The 16,733-nt window shown below is 43.5% G+C and overlaps 1 protein-coding gene across 1 annotated transcript in view; it reads left to right on the top strand.

Moving 5' to 3' along the window:
* Window positions 1-1,220: 1,220 nt before the first annotated feature.
* Aco1 (aconitase 1) overlaps window positions 1,221-16,733 on the top strand; it is a 69,277-nt gene continuing 53,764 nt past the window's right edge. The window contains exon 1 of the mRNA XM_021627109.2: window positions 1,221-1,383. The gene's annotated coding sequence lies outside the window, so the exon portion shown is untranslated. The remainder of the gene's footprint in view (window positions 1,384-16,733) is intronic.

The following is a 16,733-nucleotide window of genomic DNA, read 5'->3' as shown; positions in this document are numbered from 1 at the left end:
ATAATGATACTCAGTCAGGTTAACTCAGTCTAGAAATCTATACTAATTTTCCAAATAATGTAGGTATACAAAACCTCACCACCTTTCATCTCGAGCTAATCGTTATCTTTGAATTCACATTGACTTGAGGGGTTAAACTGAATCTCAGAACTCAGACTTTAGATCGGTGGGCAGCATGTACTATAGGTTTATATACAGTTTTATATATAGAAATTTTGCATTCTGTGTAAGCCAGAGAAATGTTGAGGTCCTATTTTTAGTGTTCCTGATGTCCACTTCCCATGCTTTGTGCAAATAAAAACAGGAAAGCTGACTTTTTAAAAGAGCTGGCTCTGGTGGGGCACACCTGCAATCCCAGCACTTTAAAGATGGGTGAAGGGAGTTCAAGGTCAGGCTGAATTCCACCAAACTATGACCTCTATGTCTGCCTGGGCCCTGTGAGTTTGTCTCAAAACCAGACCCAAAACAACTAAAACCCCATTAAGGATTCTGAAACAAACAAAACAATAATTGGGGTAGGAATAGGAAGTGAAGGGCAAAGGGGATGGGGAAGGCACGGACAGGGACCTGGAGACAAGGAGATGACTGATTTCTTGGTGTACTGAAACACTCAGAAAACGACGGTTGTACTTACCACCAAGCATTTAAAAGAAAGGTGGGGAAAGAACACCTTTCTTTTTTCTGACCCCCTGAGCTAGTTAAACTCTGCTGCACTTCCTGGGAGTGAGCTACTGGCAAAGCTGGTCGCAGCCCCGGGGTCCAGTTTCTCCCTCCTTGGCGGAGAAGCGGGAGGCTGGTGGGGATCTAAGGCCTTGCGCTTTTCGAACGCCTTCGGGACTGGGCGGTACAGTGAGGGGCCGGACAGGTCCTAGTTCCCGCCCCTTCCCCGCCCGGGGCCAAGAGTCTCGGGACCTAGGGGCGGGGCCGGGCACTCTGCCACTCAGCCTCAGGCTCCAGGTCGACCTTGGGGATGAGGAGGGGCCTAGGACCCGCCCCTGGGTATGGCCTGCCTTCGGGTTCTGGAAAGAGGTGTCCCAGGCTCTGTTGCTTGGTCACAGCCTCAAGTTATGGCCCTCGGGGCCGGACAGGTCCTACACTCCGCCTGTCCGCCTCGGCCAGAGGGTTCCAAAGGGAGGGGGTGTCCAGTCCCCGTCCCCTGTGGCGGGAGTGTCCGGTACTGAAGCCAAAGCCCCGCCCCTAGTGGGTACTGAGCCCCAAGCCCCGCCCCCGTCCTGCAGCAGCTGGTTCCGGCCTGCTCTCCCTCGGGTCCCGCCTCGCTGCCTGAAGCGTCGGGAGGACCGCTGGAGGGGAGGGGCGCGGAGTCGGCCTGGGTCAGTACTCGGTCGCAGCCGGCTGTGTGCTTGCGGAGGGCCAGGGTGAGCGGTGAGTAGCACGCGGCCCCGGGGCGTCCGTGCAGGCCTTCTCCATGGTGCAGACCCCGGGGACACGGGGCGAGCTGGGGTAGGCCGTGGACCCGGCTCCTGGGGAGACCGCTCCTGCTCCGCAGCCTGCGTTGCTTCGGCCTAGGAGTGGCTCTTAGCGCCCTGGGAGTTCTCGCTGCGGCTGTGCGGGCCTCGTGGGCCGCGCGGGCTGCGCCGGGTAGTCTGCCAGGCCCGGCCCACGGTATAAAGAAAGCAGCGGTGAAAGAATACCCAACAGGGGGCAAAGGGAAGTGGAGTGAGGACTAGAGACCCCTCAGTGGAAGGGTTAGGCTCAGAGCCCAAGGTGGTTGATTGAGAAACCCAAGGAGAATGGGACTGTTCTCGCTGGCCAGGCCAGTACACCAGAACCGCACATCTCCCTGCCGCAAGGCTGATAGCCCCTGAGCAGAAGTTGCCGAACTTTTGGACTTAGAACCGGTTGCACGCCTAAAGAACCTTTGTTATATGGGCCGTATTGATATTTGCCGTATATAAATAAAGCTTAATAACTTAATAATTCAGAATAGACAGATTATATTTAACATGACATTTTAAAAAAAAATCCTGTATTTTCCAAAACAAAGTTATTAAGAGAGGCTTTTTTCCCCCATTTCTGCAAATCTCTGCTTAGAAGATAGGTGGATTCTTATATCTGCCTCTGCATTCAATCTGTTGCAGGAAAATATGCCATGTAGCTTCTGGAGATTTCCAAGTATACTTCTGAAAATGGTAACATCTTCTTACTGTTTAGAAGTGGTTTTGACTTCGTAGATACCTGCACCTGTGGTTCACTGCACCACACTTTAGAACCGCTGAGGTAGGCAGTGCTTGAGGGGCATAGTTCAGAGGGTTTTCTACTTTATGATCTTTCTACACAGCACTACGGAGAGTGTTAACCTCTGCTATTCAGGACTACTTCGACCTCACTTTGAAACTAAGTACCAGATCCCCACACTTGATGGTGGCTCTGGCCTTCTGCAAACTCAGAGACGTTCATGTGTGCCTTGGTTGTTTCTATGCCTGCTGAGTTGATCCATGTAAGAATCAGGATTTCAGCATTGAAGTGGCAAAGCAGACCTGTCGGTTCAGGGAAGTGTGTATCTCTCCAATGTGTATGGAGAGATCATGCCAAATGTGTAGGGGTTAGTATAAGATTACCAACTAGTTGACAGGTCATTTCTGAAACATCAGGGTAGCATGCTTTTGCCTTCTTTCCCCCACGTTCAGTTCTGTTTGTAGTTTCTAGGCTTGGATATGTTGAGGTATACTTCAGTCTTAGAATTCTTTTACTTACACATTCCTGGTTATCACTGTGAGAAGTCCTCCCTTGTGTAAGTAAAAGAAAACAGAAAAGAAGCCAAACAAACTCAATGCACCTTGGCCCCAACAATGGCAGCAATGTGCTGGTAAGCGCTTAGCAATTTGTTCCCCAGGTAGAAAAAGCTCAGACATGGAACACGGGATCATTTCTAAGGTGCAAATATTCTCATCATGGGCTATTTCAAGCTTCAGAAATGTAACACTGCTGAACACAGGGCTGGAAAGAAATATACACAAATGCTAGCATAAATCTCTTTCAGGAAACCATAGGTGCTTGGGACACCTACTAACAACAGCCTAATTATAAAACTGGAGATACTAAAGTTCTGAAAGATCAAATATCCTCCACAACACTAGTCCGAGAACTGACATCAGGTTGTTAGGGATTCTTCTATCGAGGCTCTTACTGCCTCATGAAGAGATATTTCCTTCTAAAAGACAGAAGGGAGGAAGCAAGACAAACAATGTTGTTTGCCAGACACATGGTAATAAATATTGGTTTTAATTGTCATCCTAACAGTGTAGGCCTCTGGTTGCCTTCACTTATGCTTTTGAAGCACACTTTACTAAGCAGTATTGATCTTCTTACAGGACCATGTTTCATATACTCATTCAGACTGGGAATTGTCTCAACTGACCAATAGTTACCTACACTCTTGACTGTAAGTTCCAGACAGGTCCTGTGATTAATTCCCCAAAGTCCAGAAGAGTGAAATAAATATCTACTCAGGGAGGCTCCATCATCAATGTAGTCTTATAGAAAGAACACAAGTGGTCACAGTTTGGATCCCATCCCCCTTCTCCCACCTGTGGAAGCAATAGTATATGCACAGATCATTTCTAACATATCAGTCAAAATGTTTAAGCTGCCCCATGATAACATGATGGCCTCTTTGGGTAGAGGATGGAGAAATCTGTTTGCTTTGATACATACACACACACATCTCTCAATTATATGTATATAATTTCTATCTCAAGTTTGTGTAGACAGGGCATGAAACAAAGGAAAGAATCTAATGAAAGGTCTCGTCTATCACACATCAGCGTGCTAGACAACTACATTCTAGTGGCTTCTTTTCTGTTTTCTCTTTCTTTTTTCTTTTTTTAAGTAAAACGAGACCCCTTGGCCTGAACAAAGATACTAGGTATGGGGTGTGTTATTCAAGTCTTCCAAATTTTTTGATGAGTTTGGGGAAGCTGTGTTTAAAATATACTAATACAAATCAACATTTTTTGTGTGACCACAAAAATTTTGCATGACCACAGCAAAAAATTACAACCATGCAGTTCTGCTGCTACGGTATGAAAGCAGCCAGAAGCCATATACAAAGGAGCATGGCTGTGTTCAAATAAAACTTTATTTACAAAACAGGTGCTGGACTATAGTTTACAAACCCTTGTGCTAGAATATAAAGAGGAACCCTGCTTTTCAACAATATCTTCTGTGTAGAAAAAGAGATACTTCAGGAATTCTGGGTCTGGAATCTCCAGGATGGATGTATGTGAAAGTAAGAACCACAGAGGACTTAGAATCAATCATAGAAGAAATCCAAACTAGGTTATTCATAGAAGGACCTCATGCATGCATTGTAAGTGGGAATCCTTACTCCCTGCTCTCTGGAGCTCTCTCAGATTTATATTGGGGTGGGTGGACCCACCTTCTAATACAGTGTAGACTTTAACTGCATGCACAAAACAGAGAAGCATCTCTAACAGCTATCCTGATTTCAGGGCAGGGACAAATCTTTCTTATATATTATGTATATTATAATTATTATATGTGTTATATACATATTTGTACACATACTGTAGATATATGTATATTTGTTACTTGTACACATATTAAGTTGTAATCATATGTGATCTCATACCCATAAATTTAAACTGGCCTCAGAAATGGAAAACAAATACTAAACTATTACTGGTTGCCATTTCTGAGTAGTGGAGTGGGGTGAAACCAAGTCAGTAATCTTTTCCTTTTTATTTTTGTAATGGTAGATACTAATCTATCCTGTAAGATTCACATGTTGGTTTTGCAACTTAAAACAAAAAATCTAAATTCCAACAGGCCATGCCTTTAAAGGGAGATGGGGTGATATCTTTTGTAAGAGTGTAACTAATCTCCCTGTTCCCCTCTCTCCCTCAATACGGCAAGTGTCTTAGTATTGAAGAGACACCAAGACCACAGCAAGTCTTATAAAAGAGCATTTAATTGGGGCTTGCTTAGTTTTAGAGGTTTAGTCCATTATCATCATGGCAGGAAGCATGGCAGCACATAGGCAGAAATGGTGCTGGAGAGATAGCTGAGAGTTCTACATCCAGATCCTCAGGCAGCAGAAAGAGACTGCAAAGCCCACCCCCAGTGACACACTTCCTCCAACAAAGCCACACCTCTTAATCCTTTCCGAATAGTACCTCTCCCTGATGACTAAACATTCAAATCTGTGAACCTATGGGGGTCATTTTTAATTCAAACTACCACAGCAAGTAACGTTGTCATGTCACATTTTTGAACCAGGATGTGCAGTGCTAGTATATGTTAATTCAGTATTCAGAGCAAACCTCTCAAGTCAAAACATTCCATTATACATTCCCAGTGTTTGATTTAAAACTCTTGTCAGTGGTTAGAAGTGCTAAAATCAAAGTATTTCTTGATGGGCCTTTGGAAACCCTTGTACTGGTGTTACAAGAATCTGGTATGTGGTTTTTAAAATGAAATGTTTAAAAAAACTATTTCCCTGTGATCCTCAAAGAAAATGTGAGTATGTATGTGTGTACATTTGTATATATGTGTTTGTGTGTTGTGTGCACACATGTGTGCAAGAGTGTGTGTTCGCCTGGGTAAAGAAACTGGGTTTGCCACAGTATTGAGGGTTGTACTTTTGGTGAAGGCATCACTGTTTGCAGTTGTCTTGCCAGTAAACACATGGAGGAAACAGTTGATCCATTCTTGTACTAAGTTACCAACAGCCTGCCTGGCAGCAGGGCTTTGCAGAACTTTTTTCCAGTGGAGAGAGAAGTGAGAGCAAGACATGGGAATTGAAACAGGCACAGGGACTACTGGAGTCGCGTTGTGCTGTGTCGACTTCCCCCTGGAGTCCACTGTGACCCTTTGTCCACTTGACTAAGAGCTTAGAAGGTTCTTCATAGATTTAGTGCCATCAGCTGACCATCTCCTTCCTGCCCCCTCTCTGTCTCTGCCTGTCTTTCTTTGTCTCTCTCTCTCTCTCTCTCTCTCTAATGCACACTCACTCAACTTGATGTCTCATTTTTAACTTTTTTGTTGTTTTGTTGGTTTTTGGTTTTTCGAGACAGGGTTTCTCTGTGTAGGCCTGACTGTCCTGAATTCACTTTGTAGACCAGACTGGCTTCCAGCTCACAGAGATCTGCCTGTCTCTGCCTCTCAGAGTGCTGGGATTATAGGCGTGGGGCACTGTGCCCAGTTTAATTTTTAACTATTTTAGTAAGAAATTCAGGGCACACAAGTACATGGAGAAGAGAGTGATTTGTCTTCTACAGTTTTGAACATTACCTGTTGGCCAGTCTTATTTTCATCCATATCCATGTTCCACCTATATCACTTCCTTTTCCTTCATAGATAGAAGTTGTTATCTTTATTTTCAGCAACTTAAATTAACAATGGTGAGAGGAAAAACAAACAACAATAACAAAAACCCCAACTCCTTTCTTTGTGTTTTTGTTGCTGTTTATTTTTCTCCATAAATAGCCTCATGTAAGCCAGGTAGAGCCAGCGAGTCCTTGGGCCCTCCCTGTCTTTGCTTTCTAGCTGCCAGAGTCTGGCTTTCCTAAAGCCTTTCTCAAATCCCAGTTGTAGCTATTTTTATCTGCTGTTCTTTCTTCTGGACCTTATCTCAATGTAATTAAGTGTGTGCTTATGTTAGTCTTTCTGTTAGGTTGTAACCTTTGTATAAAGGTTGTGTCTTTTTTATCTTCTTTGCTGCTCTGGTACCTAGTAATTACTGCAAGATCCTCAAGAAACACATGCCAAATTGAGTTGATAAGACTCCTTGGAGGGGAGCTGCAGTGATGACTCAGTGGCTGAAGAGCACTAGCTCAACTTCCAAAGGACCTAGGTTCTGTTTCCAGCACCCGCTTGAGAACTCACAGTGATCTGTAACTTCATTTACATGGGACCAATGCCCTCTTCTGACCTCTCCATTTGTCTTCGTGCATTAAATAAAAAATATTTTTAAAGCCTTTATTCCTAGAACTGGAGTGGGTGGGGAGGGGCAGAGGCAGGTGGATCTCTAAGTTCGAAGACAGCCTAGTCTACAGAGTGAGTTCCAAGACAGCCACAGCTATATAGAGAAACCCTGTCTCAAGAAACAAAAACAATTTAAAAAAAATGTTTTTAAAGAACCAATGGGGGGAAAGTTTGAAACATGAGTATAAAAGATAAATTTTCTGCTGAGTATAAAATTTCTCTTGTCTGCATAGATTTTTGAAAGTTTTAAAGAGTGGTAATGGACTAGTTGTTTGCTCTGTTTGTTTTTAGGAGGTTTGGTGTTTTGTTTTGTTTACATCTGTATCTAGAGGAGCTTTTAGGGTCTATCCAACCTTACAATGCTTTTTCCCACCCCAGGAAAAATATCTAAAAATACATATTTTATAGCATCACTTTTATTGGATTAAATCTTATCTTCTTGCCTCTGCTTAATGAATGTGTTTGAAAATGTACATTTAACTCTTTTTTTTATTGTTTGTTATTATTAGTTACATTTTATTAACTGTTTCCCAGCTGTATCATTTAACTCTTTAGCAAGAGAAATAGGCTACTTTTCTAGCTACCAAGCTTCATGAAGTAAGTTGATAACAATGTCATCAAATACTGTATCTCATGTCATAGAGCTCCCAGAATGCACTGTGCATAGTGTGTTAACTCATTGTGATTCACTAGTTTTAATTTTTGGTTGGGAGGAGGAACAGTCAATATACTTGGTCAGGAACTGCCAAGAATATGCCCTGATTGAGAGCTGCACCAGAAAGATGTAAGGAAGGTTACAGTCTGTGATACATTCTCCAGCCTTGGGACGCAGAATGTTGTTTCTTGCATTAGCAAAAATAAGGAGTGGTTGCCTTAATGCTGCTGTTGCCTTTACAATTCACATCAGCCCATCCTTTCAAAGTTAGATACCAAACAAATTTTGCCCAAAATAAAGGGCATTTTGGGGAGCTTGAGGCTGACTATCTGGTCCTCACATAGAGGCCTTAGAGTTTGAAGATTATTTGTGAGTTTAATTTTTTTCAAACATTGTTTAATTTGTGTATTCTTATGTGAAATGACTCTGCCTGTACCTGAGAGGTTGCATCATGGGTACAAGAGAGTGGGTTGTAGCACAGGGAAGCCTGAATGTAACTATTAGCTAGGTTACCACCCACAGGCCTCAGCAGGTGACCTAACCCTTCTGACTGTCTAGGCACCTATAAAATAAGATAGTGGTGCCTTTGTGGATGGGTTGTTTAAAGATTTTGTCAGTACTTTAAGGCGCCCAGCACTGCAGTGGCAACACATACATCCTTGGGTAGTGGCCACTTTTGGTCTATGACGCTGTTTGTTGCTACTGTTCTTCCCAGCTTCTGACATGACCCCAACCATCTCCTGAGCTCTAGGCCTGTAGATGGGCCACCTAAGATGCTTTAACCAAAAAAGGGACAGTAATGACCTCTCTGTGCCCCTCGCTGGCCCCTACCTCTCTCCTCTGGCCCCTGGATATTTTCCTTCCTGCCCATTCTCACTGACACCACTCCCAGAGTCCAAGTGTGGTGACTGTAAAATCACATGCCTCCCTGACACCAGTCTAACTGACTGAAAGCCTGAAACACCCTTCCTTGTCTCCAGTGTAAATTCAGACCTTGGAGTGGATCCCTTGTGACCCAGACCTTGACCATCCCTTTTCTTGTCATTTTTTCCTGTGTCCCCCATACTTCATTCAACACAGAAGGACTTTGTGAGTCCCATCACATCACTTTTTTCATGTCTTTATATAGTGTGCTCTCTCATTAGTCTCCTGTTCCATTGTGATTCTTTTTTTTTTTATGTGCATTAGTGTGAAGGTGTCAGATCCCTTAGAACTGAGAGATAGACAGTTGTGATCTGCCATGTGGGTACTGGGAATTGAACCCAGGTCCTTTGAAAGAACAGACAGTGCTCTTAACCACTGAGCCATCTCTCCAGCCCCCCCGTTGTGATTCTTAAAGGTGTGTCCTGTCACCTGACCCTAGAAGCCTTCTCCCATGCTGGACTAGGTGCACTGCCTATATGCTTCCTCATCATCTGTGGCCATGCTGCTGTAGTATGGGAGACATGGGTTCTCTCTCAGCCTCTGATTATTCTCCAGCTTTTCTTTTTAGTCTGAGAGCAGCTGAGGATAGGAACATCCTCATCCCTTTAAATAGTAAATGCATGAATGATTCTATCAGTTCCTTCTCTCATGTCAGGAGATAGTCCCATATGGTGGTGTTATCTCCAAATGTCTTGAGTCACATTTGTAGCCATCCTGAGACACATCCCACAGGTAGGATGGCACTTCCTTAGACAGTTCAAAGAAGCACAGATACCAAGATTTAATGTCACTCTATTACTTGTCACATCTTTAACCTAGTGAAGTGGGAGTCACCTATATGTTCCACGACACATGTGATTCTCTGAGCTGGAACTCAGTGTTACTGAGGAGCTGCATTTGGCATCACAGTTCCTATCTCAGCACATCTGCCTCTGGTTTCAGAGTATCCACACCCTCGCTGTGATGGTGCTCTTGGGCTAAGAGACAAGGGCCTCAGTCCTGTAGGCATTTGCTATTGTGGGTTTATATAGTGGGTATATATAGTGAGCTTCTGGGAACTTCATTAGCACAAATCATCTGCTCTGAGGCCACAGTGCTGAGGCTCTGACTAGAGCCTCCAGACCCTGGTGAATGCCAACGTAAAATGGCCTTGTGAGGTCCCTGGAGGCTGCACCTGCAATCAGTTGTGGTGATGTACTTTCTCATTCCTAAATGTAAGTCAAAAGTTCATGCCCACATTCCTCAGGGGCTTGAGAAAATTGTTCAGGTCTTTAAAAAATGAGTCTCAGCTAGGCCTGCTATGTAATGCTCCCCTCTATTTTTCCTCAAAATTTACGTAAAAGTGAGGCATGGTGGCACATACACCTCAAATTTTAGCATTTGGGAAGCTTAGGCAAGAGTATTGAGAGTGAAAGGCCAGCCTGGTTGTGCATCAAGACCTTGTCTCAAAAACAACACACACATAAATTTGCACACACATACCCATTCATTCACACACTCACACGTATTCATACACTTACATTTATACACTCATACACATTGCCACACACACATTCACACACCCACATGCATTCATACACATACACACTACCATACACATTTATATACACACATTTACACACACATTCTTTCACTCACATACATTAATACATACACTCACACACATAAACTCTCATACATACACACTCGCTCACAACTTAGACACAGAGGAGCATAATTGGAGTCTCTGTAGGCAACACTCACTAATCCCACTATTGACCGTAAGAAAATATAGGGTGAAGACCCACATACGCAGAGACTTGTGGGTGACCTTCCCAAGCGGAGGATGAGCCTGAGCTCTGCCTCAGTGCCGCTGCTTTCTGAGTGAGTGTTCTATTTCCTGGGGTGGCTCGTTTTTCTAGATGTCTCTAGAATCTATAAATGCCGAAACTTGACAACATTTTGTGAAACTGTTCTTTACCCTCAGTGATACTAAAAGTAAAAATGAGTCTTCTGTTGTTTTGATTTGCTTCAACTAACTTAAAGTGAGTTAATTGGATTAATTCTTTGTCTTTGAGGTCTGGGTATGGACACTGCACCCTCCAGGATTGGGAAGCCCCCAAAGGAGAGAGGCTTTGCTGTAGCCTGTCCCTGCCCCCCCCAAATCCTGACTATTCTGGAGAGGCTTGCACATCTCCTAAAAAACATGATCATTTCTGTGATATGTCCTAAGAATTTCCAGTGTTACTTAGTAATGAACTTCAGAGCAACAAAGGTTAGGTTAGAAGTAGCCACATCTCAATTATAATTTAATATTTCCTCACTGAGTTCATGTCTCATCAAATTTTAAGAAAATTTTTGTATTGAAAGCCTATAATTTAAACCAGGTAGACAACCAGGAATGTATAAACTGTCTTTATGAAAGCCCTTCAGTGGCTGAAAAGCTCAAGTAGCCCCTGCTACTTTTCCTACTTTTCCGGATTGGTGTTTTCCCCATTATCCTTGCTCACCATGACTTCCATGCAGCTGCCCAGCCCCCCTAGCAGGCGTCTACCAGGGGACCTTTGTGAGGGATCTCACCCTCTTACACATTGCTTAGACCTTGAAGTGAAAATTGCACGTAGGAGGTGTGACTTCAGTTCGCTGCTTTGGTGGCTTCAATGAGAAATCTTTGGTCACCTGACCCTCCTTCCCATTGCCCTGGAGCTTCCTAATGCCCTTGCTCTACTTTACCAAGGAGCAGGCTCCCACACACATTCTGTTTGTACACTTGTTCACCTGTTTACTCTGTGTACTGGCCTGTATGGGCGGGAGCTTTGTCTCTGTCTCTTTGCTGGAGTCTCCCTGGGACCTGCACAGTTCCTGATGTGTGTAAGTGTCCATTGAATGCACAAATAGAAAATCATTTTTTATTTAGGAAGAACTTTTTAGATCATTGTCCAAACTTACCTTAGATCTGCAATCTACCTTATTTTGTAAAGCACAGAAATGTTTGATGCCTAAATGAAAATTAATCATTAACATCCATTTAAAAAATCTAGAACTCTATGGCCTAATCTGCTCAGTTATCTAGGTTAGGACAGACGACCGAAAAGAAATAGACTAATAAATAACTTCTAAATGTACAAAGAAGAGACAGCCTTGGTGGCCAGGCTTTCTGAGAGGGGTGCTTTCAGCTCTCAGGCAGCCCTGCACCTACCATATGATTGGTGCTCAAGGAAAACGTTCCTGCCAGAGCAGGTGGTTTTTGTTTGTTTGTTTGGTTGGTTTTTTTTTGTTTTTTTTTTTTGGGGGGGTGGGGGTGGGGGTAGTGGTGGTTTTATTTGGTTTGGCTGTTTTTAGTCAGGGCCCCAATATGTAGCTCTGGCTGTCTAGAACTCAGTGAGATTAGGCTGGACTTGAATTTATATAGATCCACTTGCAGGCTTCCACCTCCCAAGTTCTGGGATTAAAAGTGTGCACCACCACACCGAACAGTTTTTTAAAAATACTTGTGTGTGTGTGTGTGTGTGTGTGTGTGTGTGTGTTGGTGTTGGGGTGCAAATATGAGTGCAGTTCCTGCAGAGGTCAGAAGCCAGCATCAGCTCGGGTTACATGTGGTTGTGAGATGTGGGTGCTAGGAATCAAACTCAGGGCCTCTGGAAGAGCTGTAAATGCTCTTAAGCACTGAGCCATCTGTCCTGACTCAGAGCTGGCTGTTATATAGTTGTTGCTTTCTCCAAGACTTTGTCTGTGCTCTCCCAAAATAGAGAATTGGGATGGCTTCTTTTTCTAAGTTATTTAGTTACAAGTGTCAACAGCACAAGACCCTAGCTTTTAGTTACAAGTTAAGAGGTTTTCATTTAGTCAAAATCACTTTTAAAAATAGCTGAAAAGATCAAAGTTGTCCTGTCTCTAAGAAAATCCATTTCCCACATTCACCCAGAACAGCAAAGCCTTTCTAGCACTTTGCTTGTGGATGAGCTGGGGGCAATCCATGGTGATTTTGCCTTCTTGAAGACATCTAACCTCAGTGTTTAGGCTTATATAGACATCCTTTGAAACTTTTTTTTTTAACAAAAAGGTAGTTTATATGTAGTATAATGTTTAGACACACAAGTCAGTTTGGGAATAGGACAAATTAATTTCTCTTTAAATAGAAAAAAAATGAAGCATAGCTGTCTTTCCAGTGCACTGAAGTAAACCTAAACATGTGGTGACTGACTTTGAGTTGAGAACTGTGACTGTTCAGGCTGTACATTTAGAACAGATGTGGGACATGAGGAAAGGAGGCTACACTGCAAGGAAGGCCAAGGAAAGTGCTTCCTGCTGTCAGATGGGCTTTCATAATCTCTGCTCTTGTCTTCTCTGGGTGTCCCAAATGAGCAGTCCTGAGGGTATACTTTCTGTGCTTCAGGCCCCAAAGGGGTGATCCCAGCGCTGCCAGGCTTATTCAGAATGTGAGCTTCCCAAGAAGCTGATGTACTGCCTCTCAACAAACCGCAAAACTGCACCTACCCCACTACCAATGTGGTTCTCTTATGCAGGACCACTCCTCTGCTCCCTCCTCTGAGGGTGCAAAGGCAGTGCTGAGTGTAGGGTCTGTTTAATAGGAGGCAGGATTGACAGGATTCAACTCTGATAGTGAGATGTAACATAGGCCTACTTTATCTGTAGGCTGGTGTTAGAGCAAAAAGATGCAGCCTTTTTTTTTTTTCTCTACCATGGTCATTAGCAGGTATTTCACCTATTCCAAACAAATATGCCTTGGTGGACGAAAACAGCATCTACCCCTAGGTACTGATGCCATGTAGAATATGCCTCGGCATGTTTTTCAAGCAAGAGTGGTGGTTTGGCATACATTCATAAGCAGTACTCAGTCTCAGGCATACAACCTTCCTGTAAAATTGCTGCTTGGATATGAAGGTTTAGTCGGGCTACACAGAGCAAAGCACCTTGACCTAGATAAACTTTTTGCCCACATTTTAAAAGATGAGCCTCTTTTCTTGCTGTTGTAGGCAGTGAGGGTCTCAGTTTAGCAAACACAGAGCCAATTTTGCAACACATTTTAGAGCGTCATTTATTAAGGGGAAATCTAGCAGAGTCTGAATCTCAAGCCATCCCGTTCTCTTTGGCATCCCTCTCAGCCACATCCCTGCCTCACTTGGAGATGAGAACATTTGGTCATCTCAGTTTGTCACTCAGTTTGGCCTTACTGACACTTAAGCAGTTTACAAATGAAGAAATTCACATATGTAGCAGACAAATGGGAAATAGTCAACTTTCTTAGCTGTTAAAGAAATGTAAAGATTGTCTTTTTCTCTCTCAAAACTTGGCACAATATAAGAACAAATTATCTTGCCTGGTTTCTGCACCTCCATTCACTCTTCCGAGAAGAATCATTAAACATATAGAGCCTTTCCCAAATGCTTGGGAAAACACAGAGACATACAGATCCTTTCATATGACTGTCCTGCTTCTAGGGACTGACAGCCAACAACATATTAAGTGGAATAGGGGCCTGCTAAACCTCTGAATAAAGGTGCAGCCTTGTTTGGTGATATTTCCAAACAGCGAAGGTCAAGGTATGCCTAGGGTGTGATGAAGGCCATGCTGGATATCTATGCATAAGTGAAGCCTGCAGACCCCACAGTGAAGCCTGCAGACACCACATGGAAGTCATAGGGCAGTTACCAGCAAGACTCAGACCTCTTTGCCTGCATGGCTACTCCTTTATATGTCTACCTCAGATTAGGCTATTTGTGGCTAATACTTTCTCCCTTGTTTGTTTTGTGATTTCCTCTAAAACTCTGGGTTTGTACCCTCTACTCTCCTGTGCAGAGTGTACTGTGAGAATACTGATGTGCCCTTCATGCATCCATCACTTCAAATACGTTAGCTTTGAACCACTATCCTACCAAACAAGTCTCTTTATTTTCAGAATGTAGTACAGTGACGGGCTTCCCACCCTTTATAAAATCCTTTTGTATAAGAACTCTTACTGCTTTCACTTTAGTAAGTGGCCAGAGGTGAATGTTCCACAGTCCCAGGTATTAATACAGCTAAGCCTCCAAGGAGGGCAGGCTCTAAATGATTGCTTTAGCTGCATTGCCCCGTCTTTTTTTTTTTTTTCTTTTCTCCTTTTTACTTGTTTGCTTTACCTCTCACCTCTAATATTACCTTCTGTGAAACAGAAAAGGCAGCAGCCTAAATCATACTGCCATGTATGTTGACTCTTCCCGCTTCCCCAACAGAAGAAACTAGAATAATGTGTGCTGACCTCTTCCCCAAATCCACAGTTCCCTCTCTGGGTCCATTCCTGTCTTACAGTGTTACAATATGCAGATTAGCCAGAAGAAACAGAAAAGAGATTGGAGTACAGCCCGGTTGGGGCGGGGGTGGGGTTTGGGATTGGGGTGGGGTTTGGAGTGGGAGGTAGGGGATGGGAGGACACATGACATGACAGGTAGAAAAGAAAGCTGGAACCTGTGTTGGGCAAAGCTGCACATCTTGGAAGAGTTTTGGAGTTTATCCAACTATGGAAGGACTTGAGGATTGGAATGGGTTAGAGTTTGACTGGGGAAAGAGGCTGACCTAGAAGGCATTGGCCGTGCCAAGAGTCTGTGCTTGATCTGCACTTATTCCTAAACTAAAGGTCTTTTTCCTCACTTCCTCATTGAAACGTGGTCATTTGGGGATTTTTTGTGGAGTCACTGAACCAGTGAGACCTCCTATAAAGAGGTTTGCACTAAGAGTGGTGATGTGGGTGGAACCTTGGAGTGCCCCTGGATTGAATCCTCCAGGGACACTTACAGAGAGGGATTATTTCCCAATTCGCAAGCAAAACCAGTTTTAGTTGATATAACACAGCTGTTGTTTTTTGACCTGTGGCTCAGTAAAGATGGGTAGGGACATGTAATAAGATATGGCTCAGAATAGTGCTAGAAAGAATAATTTCACCATTCAATACTGAGTTGGTCCTTGGACACTTCTGGTAACTATCTTCAGCTGGGGACACGTGGGTAGCCTGGTTGGGCCAGGATCACATTAACAGCAGGAGTCCTTATAACCACAAAGTGGTGGGGCAAAGGAAACAGCTGGAGTTCAAACCTCATTCTGTGTCTTCCTAGGATAAATACATTGTACCATCCCTCAGAGCTGCTGTTTCTCAGATGTGAAATGGGATGGTGATGAGCTCCACCAAAGGAGCTCTCACCAGGACTGCAGAAGACAGTACAAGGGGTGCTCTCCACACCTCTCCCTCCTGAGCCCTTTTTGCTTGAGGGATTTTTACGTGGCCTCAGGTGTAGGTGAAGAAAAAGGCATAGACTACAAATACTTACTGAAGTAAATATGAAGAAATGTATTTTTAAATAAATCTTTGATATATGTGTTAATTATACTCATAATTTAGATATCTATTTTAAAAAGCAAGTTTACACACTAATGTGCTTGTTTTGTTTCATGAGAAACAATACTGCAGGATTAGAGTTGATTTTATAACCATCAATGCTGAAAATACTGCTGTATATAAATACTTATTACAAAATGGCAACAAATGCTTAGGAACATTTCAGAAACTGAACAGAAATTCTGTTGAAATCCCAACAGAATTTGGGATTCATTCATTTAATGATTTTTTTAAATTTAATTTTCTTTTATTAATTACACTTTATTCACTTTGTATCCCCCCCATAAGCCCCTCCCTCCTCCCCTCCCAGTCTCACTCTCCCTCCCCCTTCTTCACACATGCCCCTCCCCAAGTCCACTGATAAGGGAGGTCCTCCTCTCCTTCCTTCTGATCTTAGTCTATCAGATCACATCAGGAGTGGCTGCATTGTCATCTTCTGTGGCCTGGTAAGGCTGCTCCTCCCTCAGAGGGAGGTGATCAAAGACCAGGACAATCAGATTATGTCAGAGGCAGTCCCTCTTCCCATTACTATGTAACCCACTTGGACATTAAACTGCCATGGGCTACATCTGTGCAGGGGTTCTAGGTTATCTACATGCCTGGTACTTGGTTGGAGTATGAGTCTCTGGGAAGACCCCTTTATTCAAATTTTCTGGTTTTGTTGCTCTCCTTCTGGGGTTCCTGTCCTCTCCAGATCTTACTATTTCCCACTTCTTACATAAGATTCCGTGCACTCTGCTCAACAGTTGGCCATAAGTCTCAGCATCTGCTTTGATAGTCTGCAGGGCAGAGCCTTTCAGAGGCCCTCTGTGGCAGGTT

Source organism: Meriones unguiculatus, chromosome 9, assembly GCF_030254825.1.
Source record: "Meriones unguiculatus strain TT.TT164.6M chromosome 9, Bangor_MerUng_6.1, whole genome shotgun sequence".
Taxonomy (NCBI): Eukaryota; Metazoa; Chordata; class Mammalia; order Rodentia; family Muridae; genus Meriones; species Meriones unguiculatus.
Note: the sequence above shows the minus strand (reverse complement) of the source record. Positions and strands in the feature narration are given on the sequence as shown.